Raw genomic sequence first — 16352 nt, forward strand, 5'->3', positions numbered from 1 at the left:
GTAGATAGACACTTAGGTTTTCCCCATACTTTGGATATTATAAATAATTCTTCTATAAATATGAGAGTACAGGTAATTCTTGCAGATAATTATTTTGTGTTCTTTGGCTATATATTCAGAAGTGGGATTATTGGTAGTTCTATTTTTAATTTGTTGAGGAACCTCCATGCTGTTTGCCATAGCAACTATATAGGTTAACATTTCCACAAACAGTGTAAATATCTTTCCCACTTAGTAGGTTGCCTTTTTATTTTGTTAACGGTTTCCTTTGTTGTGTGGAACTATTTAGTTTGATGCGGTCTCACTTAATTTTGCTCTTGTTCCTAAATCTAAAAATTCACTATCAAGACCAATGTCAAAGAGCATACTCTTTAGATTTTCTTCTACGAGCTTTATGGTTTCAGGTCTTATATTCAAAGATTTAATCCATTTTGAGTTGATTTTTGTGTAAAGTAGAAGACAGAGGTCCAATTTCATTCTCTTCCATGTGGATACCCAATTTTCCTAAAAACCATTTCTTGGATACATAATCTTTTCCCCACTGTATATTCTTGGCTGTCCTGTTAAAAATTAATTGAACAAACTCTATGAGTTTATTTCTAGGCTTTCTATTCTGTTCCATTGATCTGTGTCTGTTTTTTACATCAATACCAAACTGCTGATTACTATAGATTTGTAATATAGTTTGAAATCAGGAATTATAATGCTTCCAGCTTTGTTCTTCTTTCTGAAGATTGCTGTGGTAAGATATCACAAAAAAGAGAACTATAGGCCAATATTTCTCATTAATATAGATGTAAACTTGTCAACAAAATATTAGAAAAGTAAAGCCAACAATATATTTAAAAAAATTATACACCATGGTCAAGTGGGATTTATTCTGTGCATGCAAGTGTGGTTCAATATTTGCAAAACATTCAACAAGATATGTCACAGCAATAAGAGAAAGGATAAAAAAAACACATTTTAATACATGCAGAAAAAGCTTTCTACAAAGTACAATTTTCATTCATGATTAAAATCATCTGCAAAGTCTGTCTAGAGCTAACATATCTCAATATAATAAAGGCCTCATATGAAAAACCCACAGCCAAAATCATACACAATGGGAAAAAATTGGAGAGCTTTTCTGGTCAGGTGAGGAACAAAACAAGGATGTCCACTTTCACCACTCTTATTCAACATGGTACTGGAAATCCTAGCCACAGAAATTAAACAAAAGAAATAACAGGCATCCAAATTGGTAAGGAAGAAGTCAAACTTTTACTATTTACTATTTGCATATGACATGATAGAAACCCTAAAGACTTCACCAAACAACCACCAGAACTGATAAATGAATTCAGTAAATTTGCAGGATACAAAAATCAATTGAATTCCTATACTCTCATAATGAAACAGCAGAAACAGAAATTAATAATTCCATTTAACAGTAAGATACCTAGCAATAAACATAACTAAAAAGGTGAAAGACCTGTACTCTGAAAACCATAAAACATTGATAAAAAGGGGTGCTATGTGGCCGAGCTGGTTAAATGTGACTCTTGATTTCGGCTTAGGTCATGATCTCACAGTTCATAGAGTTTGAGCCCTGCATCAGGTTTTGCACTGACAGTGCAGACCCTGCTTGGGATTCTCTCTCTCTCTTTGTCCTCTGCACACACTCTATTTCAAACTAAACAAATAAAAATTAAAAAAAAACACTGATAAAAGAAATTCAAGACAATGTGAAGAAATGGAAAGACAATCCATGCTCATGGATTGGAAGAAAAAATTTTTTAAAATGTTTAAACTACTTAAAGCAATCTACAAATTTAATGCAATGCCTATTAAAATACCACCAGCACTTTCTACAGATCTGGAATTAAGAATCCTTGGGTGGCTCAGTCGGTTAAGCATCCGACTCTTGATTTTGGCTCAGTTTGTGAGATTGAGCCCCACATTGGGCTCTGTGCTGGCAGCGTAGAGCCTACTTGGGTTTCTCTCTCTCCCTCCCCTGCTGTCTCCCTCAAAATAAACACACTTTTTAAAAAAAGAATCCTAAAATTTGTATAGAACCACAAAAGTTTACTCCAAATAGCCAGAGCAATCTCGAAAAACAAATACAAAACTGGATGTATTACAATTCCAGACTTCAAGTGATATTACAAAGTTGTAGTAATCAAAATAGTATGGTACTGGCATAAATACAGACACGTGGATCAATGAAACATAATAGAAAACTCAGAAATGAACTTAGAACCGTATGATCAATTAATCAGCAAGGCAGGAATTAATATACAATGGGAAAAAGACAGTCATTTTAAAAGTTTTTATTTAAATTCCAGTTAGTCAACACACTGTGTAATATTAGTTCCAGGTGTACAAAATAGTGATTCAACACTTCCATACATGCCTCAGTGCACTCCTTCATCCCGATCGCTTGTTTAACCCATCCCCCAATCTGCCTCCCATTCTGGTAACCATCAGTTTGTTCTCTATAGTTAAGAGTCTGTTTCCTGGTTTGCTCCTCTTTTTTCCCCTTTGTTCATTTTTTTTGTTTGTTTCTTAGATTCTGCATATGAGTGAAACCATACAGTGTATATCTCTCTGACTTATTTGATTTAGTATAATACTTTCTAACTCCATCCACGTCATTGCAAATGCAAGATTTCTTTCTTTTTGATGGCTGAGTAATATTCCATAGTGTGTGTGTGTGTGTGTGTGTGCGCGCGCGCGCGCGCGCGCGCGCGCACACACACACAATGTCTTCTTTTCATTCATTAGTCAATGAACACTTGGGCCGCTTTAAAATGTGGCTATTATAGGGGCGCCTGGGTGGCTCAGTCGGTAGGGCGTCTGACTTCAGCTCAGGTCACGATCTCGAGGTCCGTAAGTTCGAGCCCCGCATCGGGCTCTGGGCTGATGGCTCAGAGCCTGGAGCCTGCTTCTGATTCTGTGTCTCCCTCTCTCTCTGCCCCTCCCCGTTCATGCTCTGTCTCTCTCTGTCTCAAAAATAAATAAAACGTTAAAAAAATTTTTTTTAAAAATAAAATGTGGCTATTATAGATAATGCTGCTGTAAATACCAGAGTGCATGTATCTCTTCCAATTAGTGTTTTTGTATCCTTTGGGTAAATACCTAGGAGTGCAATTCCTGAATCTTAGGAATCTAGTTCTATTTTTTTAAGGTTTATTTTATTTTTGAGAGAGAAAGAGAGAGAGAGCATGAGTCAGGGAGGGGGAGAGAGAGAGATGGAGACACAGAATCTGAAGCAGGCTCCAGGCTCTGAGCTGTCAGCCCAAAGCCCGATGTGGGGTTCGAGCTCATAGACTGTGAGATCATTACCTGAGCTGAAGTTGGTGCTCAACCAACTGAGCCACCCAGGTACCCCAGGGTAGTTATATTTTAACTTTTTGAAGAACCTGCATGCTGTTTTCTACAGTGGCTGCACCAGTTTGCATATCTACCAACAGTGTGAGATGCTTCCCCTTTCTCTGCATCCTTGCCAATACCTGTTGTTTCTTGTACTGTTAATTTTAGCCATTCTGACAAGTATGAGGTTATTATCTTATTGTAGTTTTGAGTTGCATTTCCCTGATGATAAGTGAGGCTGAGCATAATTTCATGTGTCTGTTGCCCATCTGTATATCTCCTTTGTAAAAATGTCCATGTCTTCTGCCCATTTTTTAACTGGATTATTTGCTTCTTGGGTTTTGAGTTTAATAAATTCTTTGTATGTTTTGGATACTCATCCTTTATCAGTTATGTCATTTGCAAGTATCTTCTATTCTATAGGTTACCTTTCAGTTTTGTGGACTGAAGATAGTCTCTTCAACAAATGGTGCTAGGAAAACTGGATAGATACATGCAAAAGAATGAAACTGGACCATTTTTTTTCACCATACACAAAAATAAACCCAAAATAGATTAAAGGCCTAAATGTGTGAGCCCTAACCATAAAAATCGTAAGAGAACATAGGCAATAACTTCTCTGACATCAGCTGTAGCAACATATTTCTAGGTATGTCTCCTAAGGCAAGGGAAACAAAAACAAAAATAAGCTATTGGAAATACATCAGAATGAAAAACATCTGCACAGTGAAGGGAATCATCAGCAAAATTGAAAGGCATGTAATACACGAACATACACAGATGCACTCATGCTCACCCTGGAATATTACTCAGCCATAAGAAAGAATGAAATCTTGCCATTTGCAACAACATGGTTGGAGGTAGAGAGTATAATGCTAAGCCAAGTAAGTCAGTCAGAGAAAGACAAATGATCTTACTCATGTGTGGAATTTAAGACACAAAACAAATGATTACAGGAAAAATAAAAAGAAAACTGAAGAACAGATTCTTAACAATAGCAAACAAACTGATGGTTACCAGAGGGGAGGTGGGAAAGTTTATAGGTAAAATAGGGGAAGGGGATTAAAGAGTATACAATAAAGAATATATAATAAATAAAATAAAATTTAAACAAACATTTAAATAGGTTTGGCTATTTGACATCTTTTGTGGTTCCAGGAAAATTTTAGGAGTGTTCTATTTTTGTGAAAAAGTGGTATTGGAATTTTGATAGGGATTGCACTGACTCCATAGATTGCTTTGTGTGGTACAGAGACGTTAGCAATATAATTATGCCAAGCAGTAGACACAAAATACTTTTCCCATTTATTTGTGCCCTCTTCACTTTCTTTTATCAGTGCCTTATAGTTTTCAGTGTACAGTCTTTCACTTCCTTCATTAAATTTGTTCCTGGGGCACCTGGGTGGCTGAGTCAGTTAAGCGTCTGACTTCGGCTCAGGTCATGATCTCACAGTCCATGAGTTCAAGTCCTGTGTCGGGCTCTGTGCTGACAGCTCAGAGCCTGGAGCCTGCTTCAGATTCTGTCTCTGTCTTTCCCTGCCTCTCCCCTACTTGCACTCTGTCTGTCTCTCTCTCTCTCAAAAAAATGAATAAAACATTAACATTTTTTAAAATATTTATAACTAAGTATTTTACTGGTTTGGATCCTGTTATACTTGGGATTTACTTAACATCTGTTCTGATAGTTCATTGTCATTACACAGAAACACAAATGATTTTTGTATATTGATTTTACATATATTGTGCAACTTTACTGAGTTCATTTATTAAATCTACTAGTGATTCTGTTGAAGTCTATAGGGTTTTCTAGTTTTAATGTCATTTGCAAACAGAGATAATTTTACTTCTTTTTAAACTTTTTAAAAGATTTTTTAAAAGTTTATTTATATATTTTTGAGAGAGACAGAATGAGCAGAGGAGGGGTAGAGAGACAGGGAGACAGAGGATCCAAGCAGGCTCTGTGCTGTGAGCAGAGAGCCTGATGTGGGGCTCAAACTCACAAACCTTGAGATCCTTATCTAAGCTGAAGTCAGAAGCTTAACCAACTGAGCCACCCAGGCGCCCCATTTCTTCCTTTTTTATTTGTATGCCTTTTATTTCTTTCTTTCTTTCTTTATTATTATTATTTTTTTTTGCCTAACTCCTCTGGCTAAGGCTTCCAGTACTATATTGAATAAAATATCAAGAGTGGGCATCCTTGGGTATTGTTCCTGATCTTAGTGGAAATGATTTTAGCATTCACTGTTGAATAGGATATAAGATACGCAGTTGTCACACTTAGCCGTGACTATGTTGAGGTACATCCTCTGTACCTAGTTTGTGGAGAGGTATCTTAAAAAAATGTTAAATATTATCAAATGCTTTTTCTGAGTTTACTGAAACAAAAATATAGTTTTTATACTTCATTTTGATCATGAAGTATATCACATTTATTGATTTGCAATGTTGAACCATCTGTGCATCTCTGGAATAAATCCCATCTTATCATGGAGTATGATCTTTTCAATGTGCTGTTGCATTCAGTTTGCTAATATTTTATTGAGGATCATTTGCATCTATGTTTATCAGGAATGGACTTTTTTCCCCCCCTTTATCCTTGTTTGGCTTTGGTATCAGGACAATGCTGGCTTTGTAAAAGATTTTTAAACTTTTCCCTCCTCTTCGTTTTTTGGAATAGTTTTAGAAGGATTGGCATTAATTCATTGATGTTTGGTAGAATTCACCAGGGAAAACATCAGGTCTTGGACTTTATTTTTTGGGAAGTATTTGCTTGCTGATTCAGTCTCCTTAATAGTAATTGGTCTGTTGGTTTTTCTGTTTTGTTTTGTTTTGTTTTTCATGATTTAGTCGTGGCAGGGTGCTTATTTCTAGGGATTTAATTTTCTTTTTTACTCTGATTTGTTGGCATATAATAGCCTTTTATGATTGACTATATTTCTATGATATCAATTATAATGTATGTTTCATTTCTAATTTTCTTTGAGTCCTCTTAAGTCTATTTTGCTTAACTTTTTAAAAACTGAGCTATTTGTCTCATTGATCTTTTCTATTGTCTTTTTTAGACTCTATTTCTACTCTGACTTTAGTTTTTTTTTTTTTCCTTCTAATTTAGGGTTTAGTTTGTTCTTTTTCTAATACCTTGAGGTATAAGGTTGTTTATTTGAGATCTTACCTTTAACTTAATGTAGGCATTGATTACTATAAACTACACTCTTAGAATTGCTTTTCATATATCCCATAAGTTTGGTATGTTGTATTTTCATTTTCATCTGCCTCAAGATATTTTTGGGGGACACCTGGGTGGCTCACTCAGTTAAGTAGCTGACTTTATTTTGGCTCAGGTCATGTTTTCATGGTTCATGAGTTTGAGCCACACATTGGGCTCTGTGCTGACAGTGGGGGGCCTGCTTGTGATTCTCTCTCTTCTTCTCTCTCTGCCCATCCCCCACTCTCTCTCTCACTCAGAGAAAATAAACTAAAAAAATTTTTTTAATGTATTTTTTATCTCTCTTCTAAAAGTTATCTGGGTTATTTCTACTTACTATGTTTTATTTTTATAATGAAAAAATTATTTGTGTTTGTAAACAGCATCATGATAATAATATGAAAATACAGTGTTATAGATATTTCATAGTTTGGAATCAATCCAGAAAGAAGATTCCTAGTATTCAAATAGATTATTCTACTGTCACCATAAAGATTTAATACTGTTAAGATATACATTTGTATTCATTTGAAAAACAAAAAAAAAAATCCCTTGCATTAAAAAAAAAAAGAATTGCAGTTTCACATTCAAATATTGCATGTTTAAAATCACTCCATTCTGTATAGTGTCTTACATAAGTTTTTGTTTGTGCAACTGACAATACAAAGCAAATTTCAATATGAGCAAGCCAAAATTCATTTACCTGAAAAAATTATATCTCCTTTCTAATTTCACCTGTATACAAAGTGCATACAAATATTAGACTTATTTTTTCACTATACCATTCTATATTATTATATTGTCATCAGAAATATAAATTTTGATAGGTTTGATTATATTAAATTTATTTTTAATGTGTATCAGCCACATGCCTAAAAGAGACCACATGATACACATGGCTATTTATTTTTTTTTAACATTTATTCATTTTTGAGAGATAAAGAGAGGCAGAACATGAGTAGGAGAGGGGCAGAGACACAGAATCTGAAGCAGGCTCCAGGCTCTGAGCTATCAGCACAGAGCCTGACGCGGGGCTCGAACTCACCAACCATGAGATAGATCATCACCTGGGCTGAAGTTGGAGGCTTAACCAACTGAGCCACCCAGGCGCTCCACACATGGCTATTCTAAAGCAATTGTGACTGATATAAAATTAGTATGTCCAAGACAAAAATCATAGTAAATTTTTCAGTTTTTCTTTTTCCATGTAGTGGTATTTTAAGATGGTCACATTCAAAGTACTATTTTCTCATTCTGAAGGAGAAAAATAGGATACAGTTTAAGAGTTAAGAAGTTATCAACTGCTTGACCTCAAAATTTATTTATAAAGTTACCCTCAATATTTGGTGATTACTAATTTTGCAGGGTTTTGAGCTGTGGGTAGAAAAAACAACCATTACCCTGGGAATTATGTTAAGTATTTTAAAAATGAAGAGCTATAAGAAATTACTACTATATACATGCTACCTAACTTGTTATGGTAATCATCTCAGAATATATGTAAATCAAGACATTATGCTGTATTTCTTAAACTTATGCAGTATTTTAAGTATTTTAAAAATGAAGAGCTATAAGAAATTACTACTATATACATGCTACCTAAACTTGTTATGGTAATCATCTCAGAATATATGTAAATCAAGACATTATGCTGTATTTCTTAAACTTATGCAGTGATGTATGTCAGTTATATCTCAGTAAAACATGGGGAAAACGGTAAAGGAGAAATGCGTTCTCACACAAGTATTGAGCAAATCTGCCAGTAGACCTGCTCTATAAGAATGGTTGAAAGACGTTCTTAATAGGGAAAATAATATAGATCAGAAAGTCAGATCTACATAAAGAAAGGAAGTACATCGTAGAAAAAGTGAACATAAAATAAACATTTTTATTAACATATCTAATTAATAAGTTTGTTCAAAATAATAGGAACAGATTTTTGTTGGGGAGGGAAGATGGCGGCGTAGGAGGACGCTGGGCTCACCACGCGTCCTGCTGATCACTTAGATTCCACCTACACCTGCCTAAATAACCCAGAAAACCGCCAGAGGATTAGCAGAACGGAGTCTCCGGAGCCAAGCGCAGACGAGAGGCCCACGGAAGAGGGTAGGAAGGGCAGCGAGGGGTGCGCGCTCCACGGACTGGCGGGAGGGAGCCGGGGCTGAGGGGCGGCTCCCCGGCCAAGCAGAGTCCCCGAGTCTGGCAGGCAAAAGCGGAGGGGCCTGACGGACTGTGTTCCGACAGCAAGCGCGACTTAGCGTCTGGGAGGTCATAAGTTTACAGCTCTGCTCAGAAAGCGGGAAAGCTGCGGGATTAATTGATCATATAATTGTGGGTTTATTTCTTGGCTGTTTAGTCTGTTATATTGATCTGTGTTTTGATTTTGGTGTCAGTACCATACTATTTTGATTACTACAACTTTGTAACATAACGTGAAGTCAGAGATTGTGATGCCTCCAGTTTTGTTTTTGTTTTTCAAGGTTGCTTTTGCTCTCTAGAGTCTTTTGTAGTTCCATACAGATTTTAGGAATTGTTCTAGTTCTGTGAAAATTGCTGGTGGTATTTTGATAGGGATTGCATTAAATGTGTAGATTGCTTTGGGTAGTATAGATATTTTAACCTTATTTGTTCTTTCAATCTGTGAGCATGGAATGTCTTTTCATTTCTTTGTATCCTCTTAAATTTCTTTTATCAGTGTTTTATAGTTTTTAGAGTACAGGTCTTTCTCCTCTTTGGTTAGGGTTATTCCTAGGTATCTTATTATTTTTGGCTCAATTGTAAATGGAATTGATTCATTAATTTCTCTTTCTGCTACTTCATTTTTGATGCACAGAAATGCAACAGGTTTCTGTACATTGTGTATCCAGCAAATTTATTGAATTAGAATATAAATTCTGTAAATTTTTGGTGTAGTCTTTGGGGTTTTCTATCTGGGTATGATGTTATCTACAGATAGCAAAAGTTTGACTTCTTTCTTACCAATTTTGATGCTTTTTACTTCTTTTTGTTGCCTGATTACTGTGGTTAGGACTTTTCAGTAAGTTAAATAAAAACAGTGAGAGTGTACACCCTTGTCTTGTTCCTTACCTTAGGAGAAATGCTGTCAGTTTTTCCCCACTGAGGAGGATGTTGGCTGTAGGTTTTTCATATAATGCCTTAATGATGTTGTGTTATGTTGCCTCTAACCCTAATTTGCTTAGGGTTTTTATCATGAATTGATATACTTTGCCAAATGCTTTATCTGTAGATGTTGAAAGGTTCTTATTCTTTTTCTTATGATGTGATATGTTACATTCATTTGCCAATATTTAACCACCTTTCATACCAGGATTAAATCCCACTTGACAATGGTAAATGATATTTTTTTATGTATTGTCATTGGATGCAGTTTGCCAGTATTTGTTGAGGACTTTTTCATGCATGTATACTTACAGATATAAGTAGCCAAAAAAAAAAAAAAAAAAAAAAAAAAAAAAGAAAAAAGAAAAAGAAAGAAAAAAATTTTCTTATGAGAACTCTCAGGATTTACTTTTAACAAAAGCAGATCACACAGCAGTATTAACCATACTCATGCAATACATTGTATCCCTAGTATTTACTTGTAACTGGAAGTTTTTATTGTTGACCAACGATCACTAATTCCCTTCCACCTCCTGTCTCCCACCAACCTCCACTTGTGGTAATCACAAATCGGGTGTCTTTTTCTATGAATTTGAGATTTTTTTTTGCCTTGAGAGTCAACATATAAATGATATCACATAGTGTTTGTTTTTCTCTTATTTCATTTGGTATAAAGGCTTTCAAGATCCATCCATGTTGTCACAAATGGCATGATTTCCTCATTTTTTAATGGTGGAATACGTCATTGTGTGTGTGTGTGTGTGTGTGTGTGTGTGTGTGTATGTGTGCGTTTATAATGTGTGTATATATATAATGTGTGTGTATATAAAATGTGTGTGTATACCACACATACCAGAGCTTCTTTATCCATTCACTTACTGATGGACACAGGTTATTTCCATATCTTGGCTATTGTAAACACTGCTGCGGTGAACATAGCGGATGGAGATATCTTTTCAAGTTAGTGTTTTCATTTCCTTTGGATATATTCCCAGCAGTGAAGTTGCTGCATTATATGATAGTTCTAATTTCAAATTTTTGAGGATATTCCATGCTGTTTTCCACAATAGCTATATCAGTTTACAATCCCATCAACAGTGTAGATTCATTCCTGCCAGCATTTTTATTTCTTGTCTTTTTTATGATGGCCACTCTGGCAGGAATGAAGTTATATCACAGTGGTTTGATGTGCATTTCCCAGATGACTAGTGTGGTTGAGCATCTTTTCATGTACCTGTTGGCTTTCATATATCTTCTTTTGCCTGTATAGGTCTTTTGCCCATTTTTTAATTGGGCTCGTTTGATTTTTTATTCCTTTGGCTACTGAGTTTTTAGGAGTCCTTTATATTTTGGCTATTAATCTCTAATCATAAAAATTGTTTCAAATATTTTTCCCATTCTGTGGGTTATCTTTTCACTTTGTTGTTTCTTTTGCTGTGCAGAAGCTTTCCAGTTTGATGTAGTTCCACGTGTTTATTTTATTTTGTTGCTTCTGCTTTAGGTGTCAAATAGAAAAATCACTGGCAAGACCCATGTCAAGGAGCTTTAGTCTTATGTTTCTTCTAGGAGTTTCATGGTTTCAGGTCTGACATTAAAATTTTTAATCCATTTCAATTTAGTTTTTGTGAGTGGTATAAATTAGTGTAAAAATTCCTTCTTTTACATGTGAATATCCAATTCTCCCAGCACCATTTATTTAAGAAACTGTCTTCTATGCATTGAGTATTCCTGGCTCCCTTGTCTAATATTAGCTTGAGTAACTCTGGGGTTTATTTCTTGCTTCTTAAAACAGGTGTTTATTGTTATGAATTCTTCTCCTAGAAATTATTTTGCTGCATTGCCTATGTTTTGGTATGTTGTGTATTTCCATTTGTCTCATGATACTTTTTAATTTCTCCTTTAATTTTTGATTCATTGGTTATTCAAAAGATTGCTGTTTAATTTCCACATATTTGTGAATTCTCCTCATTACTGACTTCTAGTTTCATATCACTGTGCTCAGAGAAGATACTTGGTTTGACTTCAATCTTGACTTTGCTAAGACTTGTTTTGTGACCTAACATATGATCTATCCTAGAAAATGTTACATGTGCACTTGAGAAGAATGTATTCTGGTATTATAGGATACAATATTCTGTATATGCCTGTTTACTGTATATGCCCATTTAAGTCTACAGTGTTGCTTAAGTCTACTATTTTCCTTATTGATTCTCTGAGTGACCTATCCATTGCTGAGAACAGGGTATTAAAGACCAATTTTATTGTATCAGTGTTTATTTCTCCTTTTAGCTCTGTTAATTTTTGCTTTATATATTTAGATGATCCAAAGTTGGTTGCATAAATATTTACAAGTTAGACCTTTTTGATGTCTTGACCCCTTTATTATTACGTAATAGTCTTGTCTCTTTTTACCATTTTTAAAGTCTATTTTTTCAGAAATAAGTATAGCTATCTATGCTGTTTTGTTTTTGGTTACTATTACTTTAAAATATCTTTTCCCATTTTTTCATTTTCAGTCTATGTATGTCTTAACAGCTAAAGTGAGTCTCCTATAAGCAGCATGTGGTTGGATCTTGTTTTTCTTTCAATCCATTCAGCTATTCCCTGTCTTTTTAAGGACAAATTTAATCCATTTATTTTTAGAGCAGTTATTGATAACAACTTATAATTAAAAGATTTAACAAAATGTCTTCTGATTGTTCTATAGATACACTGTTCCTTCTTATCCTGAGATCTTTTTTTGTATGTCTTGACTTGTGGTATCAGCATGCTTTGACTTCTTTATTATGTTCTTTTAAGTACTTACTATGGGTATTTCCTTTGTGGTTATCATGAGGTCTACATAAAATATCTTAAAATTATAACACCATAATTTAAACTAGTAACTTCAACAAAATTCGTAAGTTTTAGTTTTCCTTCTTCTCCCTCACATATTTTAAGTTACTGATGCTACAATTTATATATTTCTTACATTTTGTAACTAATCACAGATTACTGAAGTCATGCTATTTTACTATACTTCTTTCTCTTTTAAGTTTTAAACTAGAGTTGTAAGTGAATTAACTATCACCATTACCCTATTAAGAATCAAATTCTGACTATAAATCTACTATTCCAGTTTTACACTGCCTTCTTATATGTTTTTATGATGTTCATTACTGTCATTTTATTTCCACTTAAATAAATCCCTTTAGCATTTAAGGAAGGTCTAGTGGTAATAAATTCCCTCAGCTTTTGGTTGTTCCAGAGTGTTTTTATTCCTCTTCCATCTCTGAAGGTCAGCTTCTTCAGATATAGTACCCTTGGCTGGCAGTTGGCAGTTTTTTCTTTCAGTATTTCAAATGTGTCATATCACTCTCTTCTGGCCTGAAATTTTTCTGTTCAGAAAGTTGCCTATAGTCGTATAAGGGTTCCTTTTTATGTGGCTTCTCAATTTTGTCTTGTTGCTTTTAAAACTCTGTCTTTACTTTTGACAATTCCATAACAATAATGTGTAGCCCTATTTGGGGTTCTTTGGGCCTCTTGGATGTGGTGTCTATTCCTATCTCCACCTTTGGGTAGTTTTTAGCCATTATTGCTTTAGATATAACTTCTGTCCCTCTTTTTTTCTCTTCTTCTTATGGAATTCCCATAATGCAAATATTGTTTCTAGTACCATAGGCTTTCTTTATTCAGTTTCATTTTTTCTTTTTGATTATTTGACTACATAATTTTAATTGTCCTATCTTCCACATCACTGATTCTTTCTTTTGCATGGTCAAGTCTGTTTTTGAAGCGCTTTATTGAGTTCTTCAATTCCAGTGTATATTTCAGCTCCAGAATTTTTGGTTTTGGTTTCTATTTCTTTCTTGAACTTGCTTTTGTTCATGCTGTTTTTCAAATTTCACTTCACTGTTGTCTGTGTGTTTTTGTTCACTAAATTTCTTTAAAAGGATTATTCTGAATTCTTTGTCTGATAAACCACAGATCTCCATTTCTTTAGTATCAGTTATTGGAGAATCATTTCCTTTGATGGTGTCACAGTTACTTGACTTTTCATGTTTCTTGATTCCTTATGTTGGTATCCACACATTTGAGCAAGTGGTCTCCTCTTCCAGACTTTGTCATTTTGCTTTGTTAGAGATAATTCACTATAGTCAGCTCAGTTTGGTTTGCTGGATGCCTTTAATGGTAACATTTTGGGCAGGTAAGCCCTACCATTAGGACTGTTTTTTGTTTTTGTTTTTTTTTTTCACTATGACAACTATTTGGGCTCTGAAGTCAGGGATGGGGAGTGTGCCATGGGCTGAGAATAATTGCGTAGGACTGCTGTCTTGGTCCCTAACCAAATAAGGCTATTAAAATGGACTTCACATTTGCCTGGATTTTCTGGTTAGGCTCACTATAGAGCCAGGACCTCATACTCTTCTCACCAATAAGTGGAGTTATAAATTATTTTCCTTGCCCTGGCAGGGCAGCAGTATTGGACCTGTACAGTTCATTGTCTGGGCCCCTGAATCAGGCAAGAGCGTACACTGAATCCCCTCAGCAGGTGAGGACACTGGTTTTGCTTTGTAGACACATAAAGTCATGGGCTACATTCTCTGTCCAAGTGGTACTCTAAGCAGAGCTCTTGGATGGGCTGTTAAAACTTGTGTTCCCTGTCAGGAAGGCTGAAGGATGTATAAATTGGGCCATGAAATAATTTCCCTGCCTGGGCATAGCAGGAAAAATAGTTCCAAGTCCACTAACATTCTTTGTTTGCGGTCTTGACTCAGGCCAACCTGTGTTCCAATTTCACTAACTAACAGGACCACTGGCTTTGTTCTATAGGTGATCAGTTCCAGAATTGCTGGGTTATGCAGCTTCCAGGTATTCTCACAAGCACTTATTGCTAGATGTGGCTGGAGGCCATGATCCATAGCATGTAGGGCTATGACTGGCTCCTGCCTGGGCATGACTGGGAGGTTCCACTTCAGGCAACTCTCCCAAATTGTCTGAACAGACTTTCTGGTTAGGGAAGTCCAACCAGAAAGTCACAACCTTCACTGGTGAGGCCATGAATTAGCTCTCCTGCCTGGTGTAGCAGGGAAGCCCTTCACAGCTAGTATTGGCTTTGCTCTGAGCGCCATCAGCACTGCCTACTTGCCTCTTAGCTGAAGAAATGCTGGAGTATGCAGCTTCCAGGTGTTCTTGCCAGCCCTTGCTGTCAAATGGGCCCATGGTCTGTAGCAGGCGGGGCTGTGACTCAGTTCTTTTGCCTGGGTGTGGGGAGACCAGGCTCCAGGCCTGGCAGAACTCTTTGCTTGAGGTCACAAATCAGGCTGACTTGCACCCTGCCAAATTCCCTAGTCACACCACACTCACTTGGTTCTGTACATGAGCAAAGCCAATGGTAGAGGCTAATGCTTGGGCTCTGCAGTTAGGAACTCAGTCTGCTAAGCCCAAAGTGTTGGTTCTTAGAAATCTGACTCCTTTTTCTGTCTCAATCAGATTCCCAGTAGTTAAGCCCTGTAAATTCCCCTGTTATCCCCATGGTGAAAAACCAGAGTAGGGGTTCCCACAAAGTGATCCACAATGCTGGGGGTTGCTAGATGTTACATCTGAGCTCTTTCATCCCACTGTAGGGACTATAGCCTAAGGAGAGACCTCTCAATGCGGTACTACACCTGCCTGGGGAAAGGTAATGTGTTTAGTGTATAGCTGTTCCTCTTACCCTTCTAATGCCGTCTGTCTTGGTCTTTGTGGTTCAGGGGGGATGCTTCAGCCTCACTCTCAAGTTTAGAATTCTCTCAGAAATCTCTTGTCCATGAAATGCTGGTAATTATTCTTGTGACAGGGAATGGAAGTCAGGAATAACCTATGTTGCTACCTTGATGATGTTTCCCCTTCACTTCTGAAGGATAAGTTTGTAGGCTACAGAATTTTAGGTTAGTGAGTTTTTCCTCTCAAAACTTTAAATATTTCACCACACACTTTTCTTGTTTTATTGTTTCTGAGAAGTCAGGTATAATTCTCATCTTTGTTCCTCTATAGATAAGGTGTTTTTTACCCCTATGTATTCTTTCAAGATTAAAAAAAATTTTTTTAATGTTTATTTATTTTTGAGAGAGACTGAGTGTGAGTGGGGGGGGGGGGAGTCAGAGACAGAGGGAGAAACAGAAATCAGAAGCAGGTTCCAGGCTCTGAGCTGTCAGCACAGAGTCCAACGTGGGGCTCGAACTCAGGAACCATGAGATCATGACCTGAATTGAAGTTGGAGGCATAACTGACTGAGCCACCCAGGTGCCCCATGAGATTTTTTCTTTAGCTTTGATTTTCTGAAATTTTTATATGTTATGACTTGGTGTAATTTTTTTCCACACCTGTAGTTTTTTTTAATATACATTAAATATAATTTATTGTCAAATTGGTTTCCATACAACATCCAGTGCTCATCCCAACAGGTGCCCTCCTCAATGCCCATCACCCACTTTCCCCTCTCCCCCACCCCCCATCAACCCTCAGTTTGTTCTCAGTATTTAAAAGTCTCTTATGGGGGCCCCTGGGTGGCTCAGTCGGTTGAGCGTCTGACTTCGGCTCAGGTCATGATCTCGCAGTCTGTGAGTTCGAGCCCTGTGTCGGGCTCTGTGCTGAACAGCTCAGAGCCTGGAGCCTGCTTTGGATTCTGTGTTTCCCTCTCTCTCTGCCCCTC

At 36.4% G+C, this 16352-nt stretch overlaps 1 protein-coding gene across 5 annotated transcripts in view; it reads right to left on the reverse strand.

Annotated features, from left to right (window-relative positions):
• The window catches only part of PSD3 (pleckstrin and Sec7 domain containing 3), a 727438-nt gene that overhangs the window by 178037 nt on the left and 533049 nt on the right, over positions 1–16352 (reverse strand). The window lies entirely within an intron of this gene.

Source organism: Panthera leo, chromosome B1 (genome assembly GCF_018350215.1).
Source record: "Panthera leo isolate Ple1 chromosome B1, P.leo_Ple1_pat1.1, whole genome shotgun sequence".
Lineage (NCBI taxonomy): Eukaryota > Metazoa > Chordata > Mammalia > Carnivora > Felidae > Panthera > Panthera leo.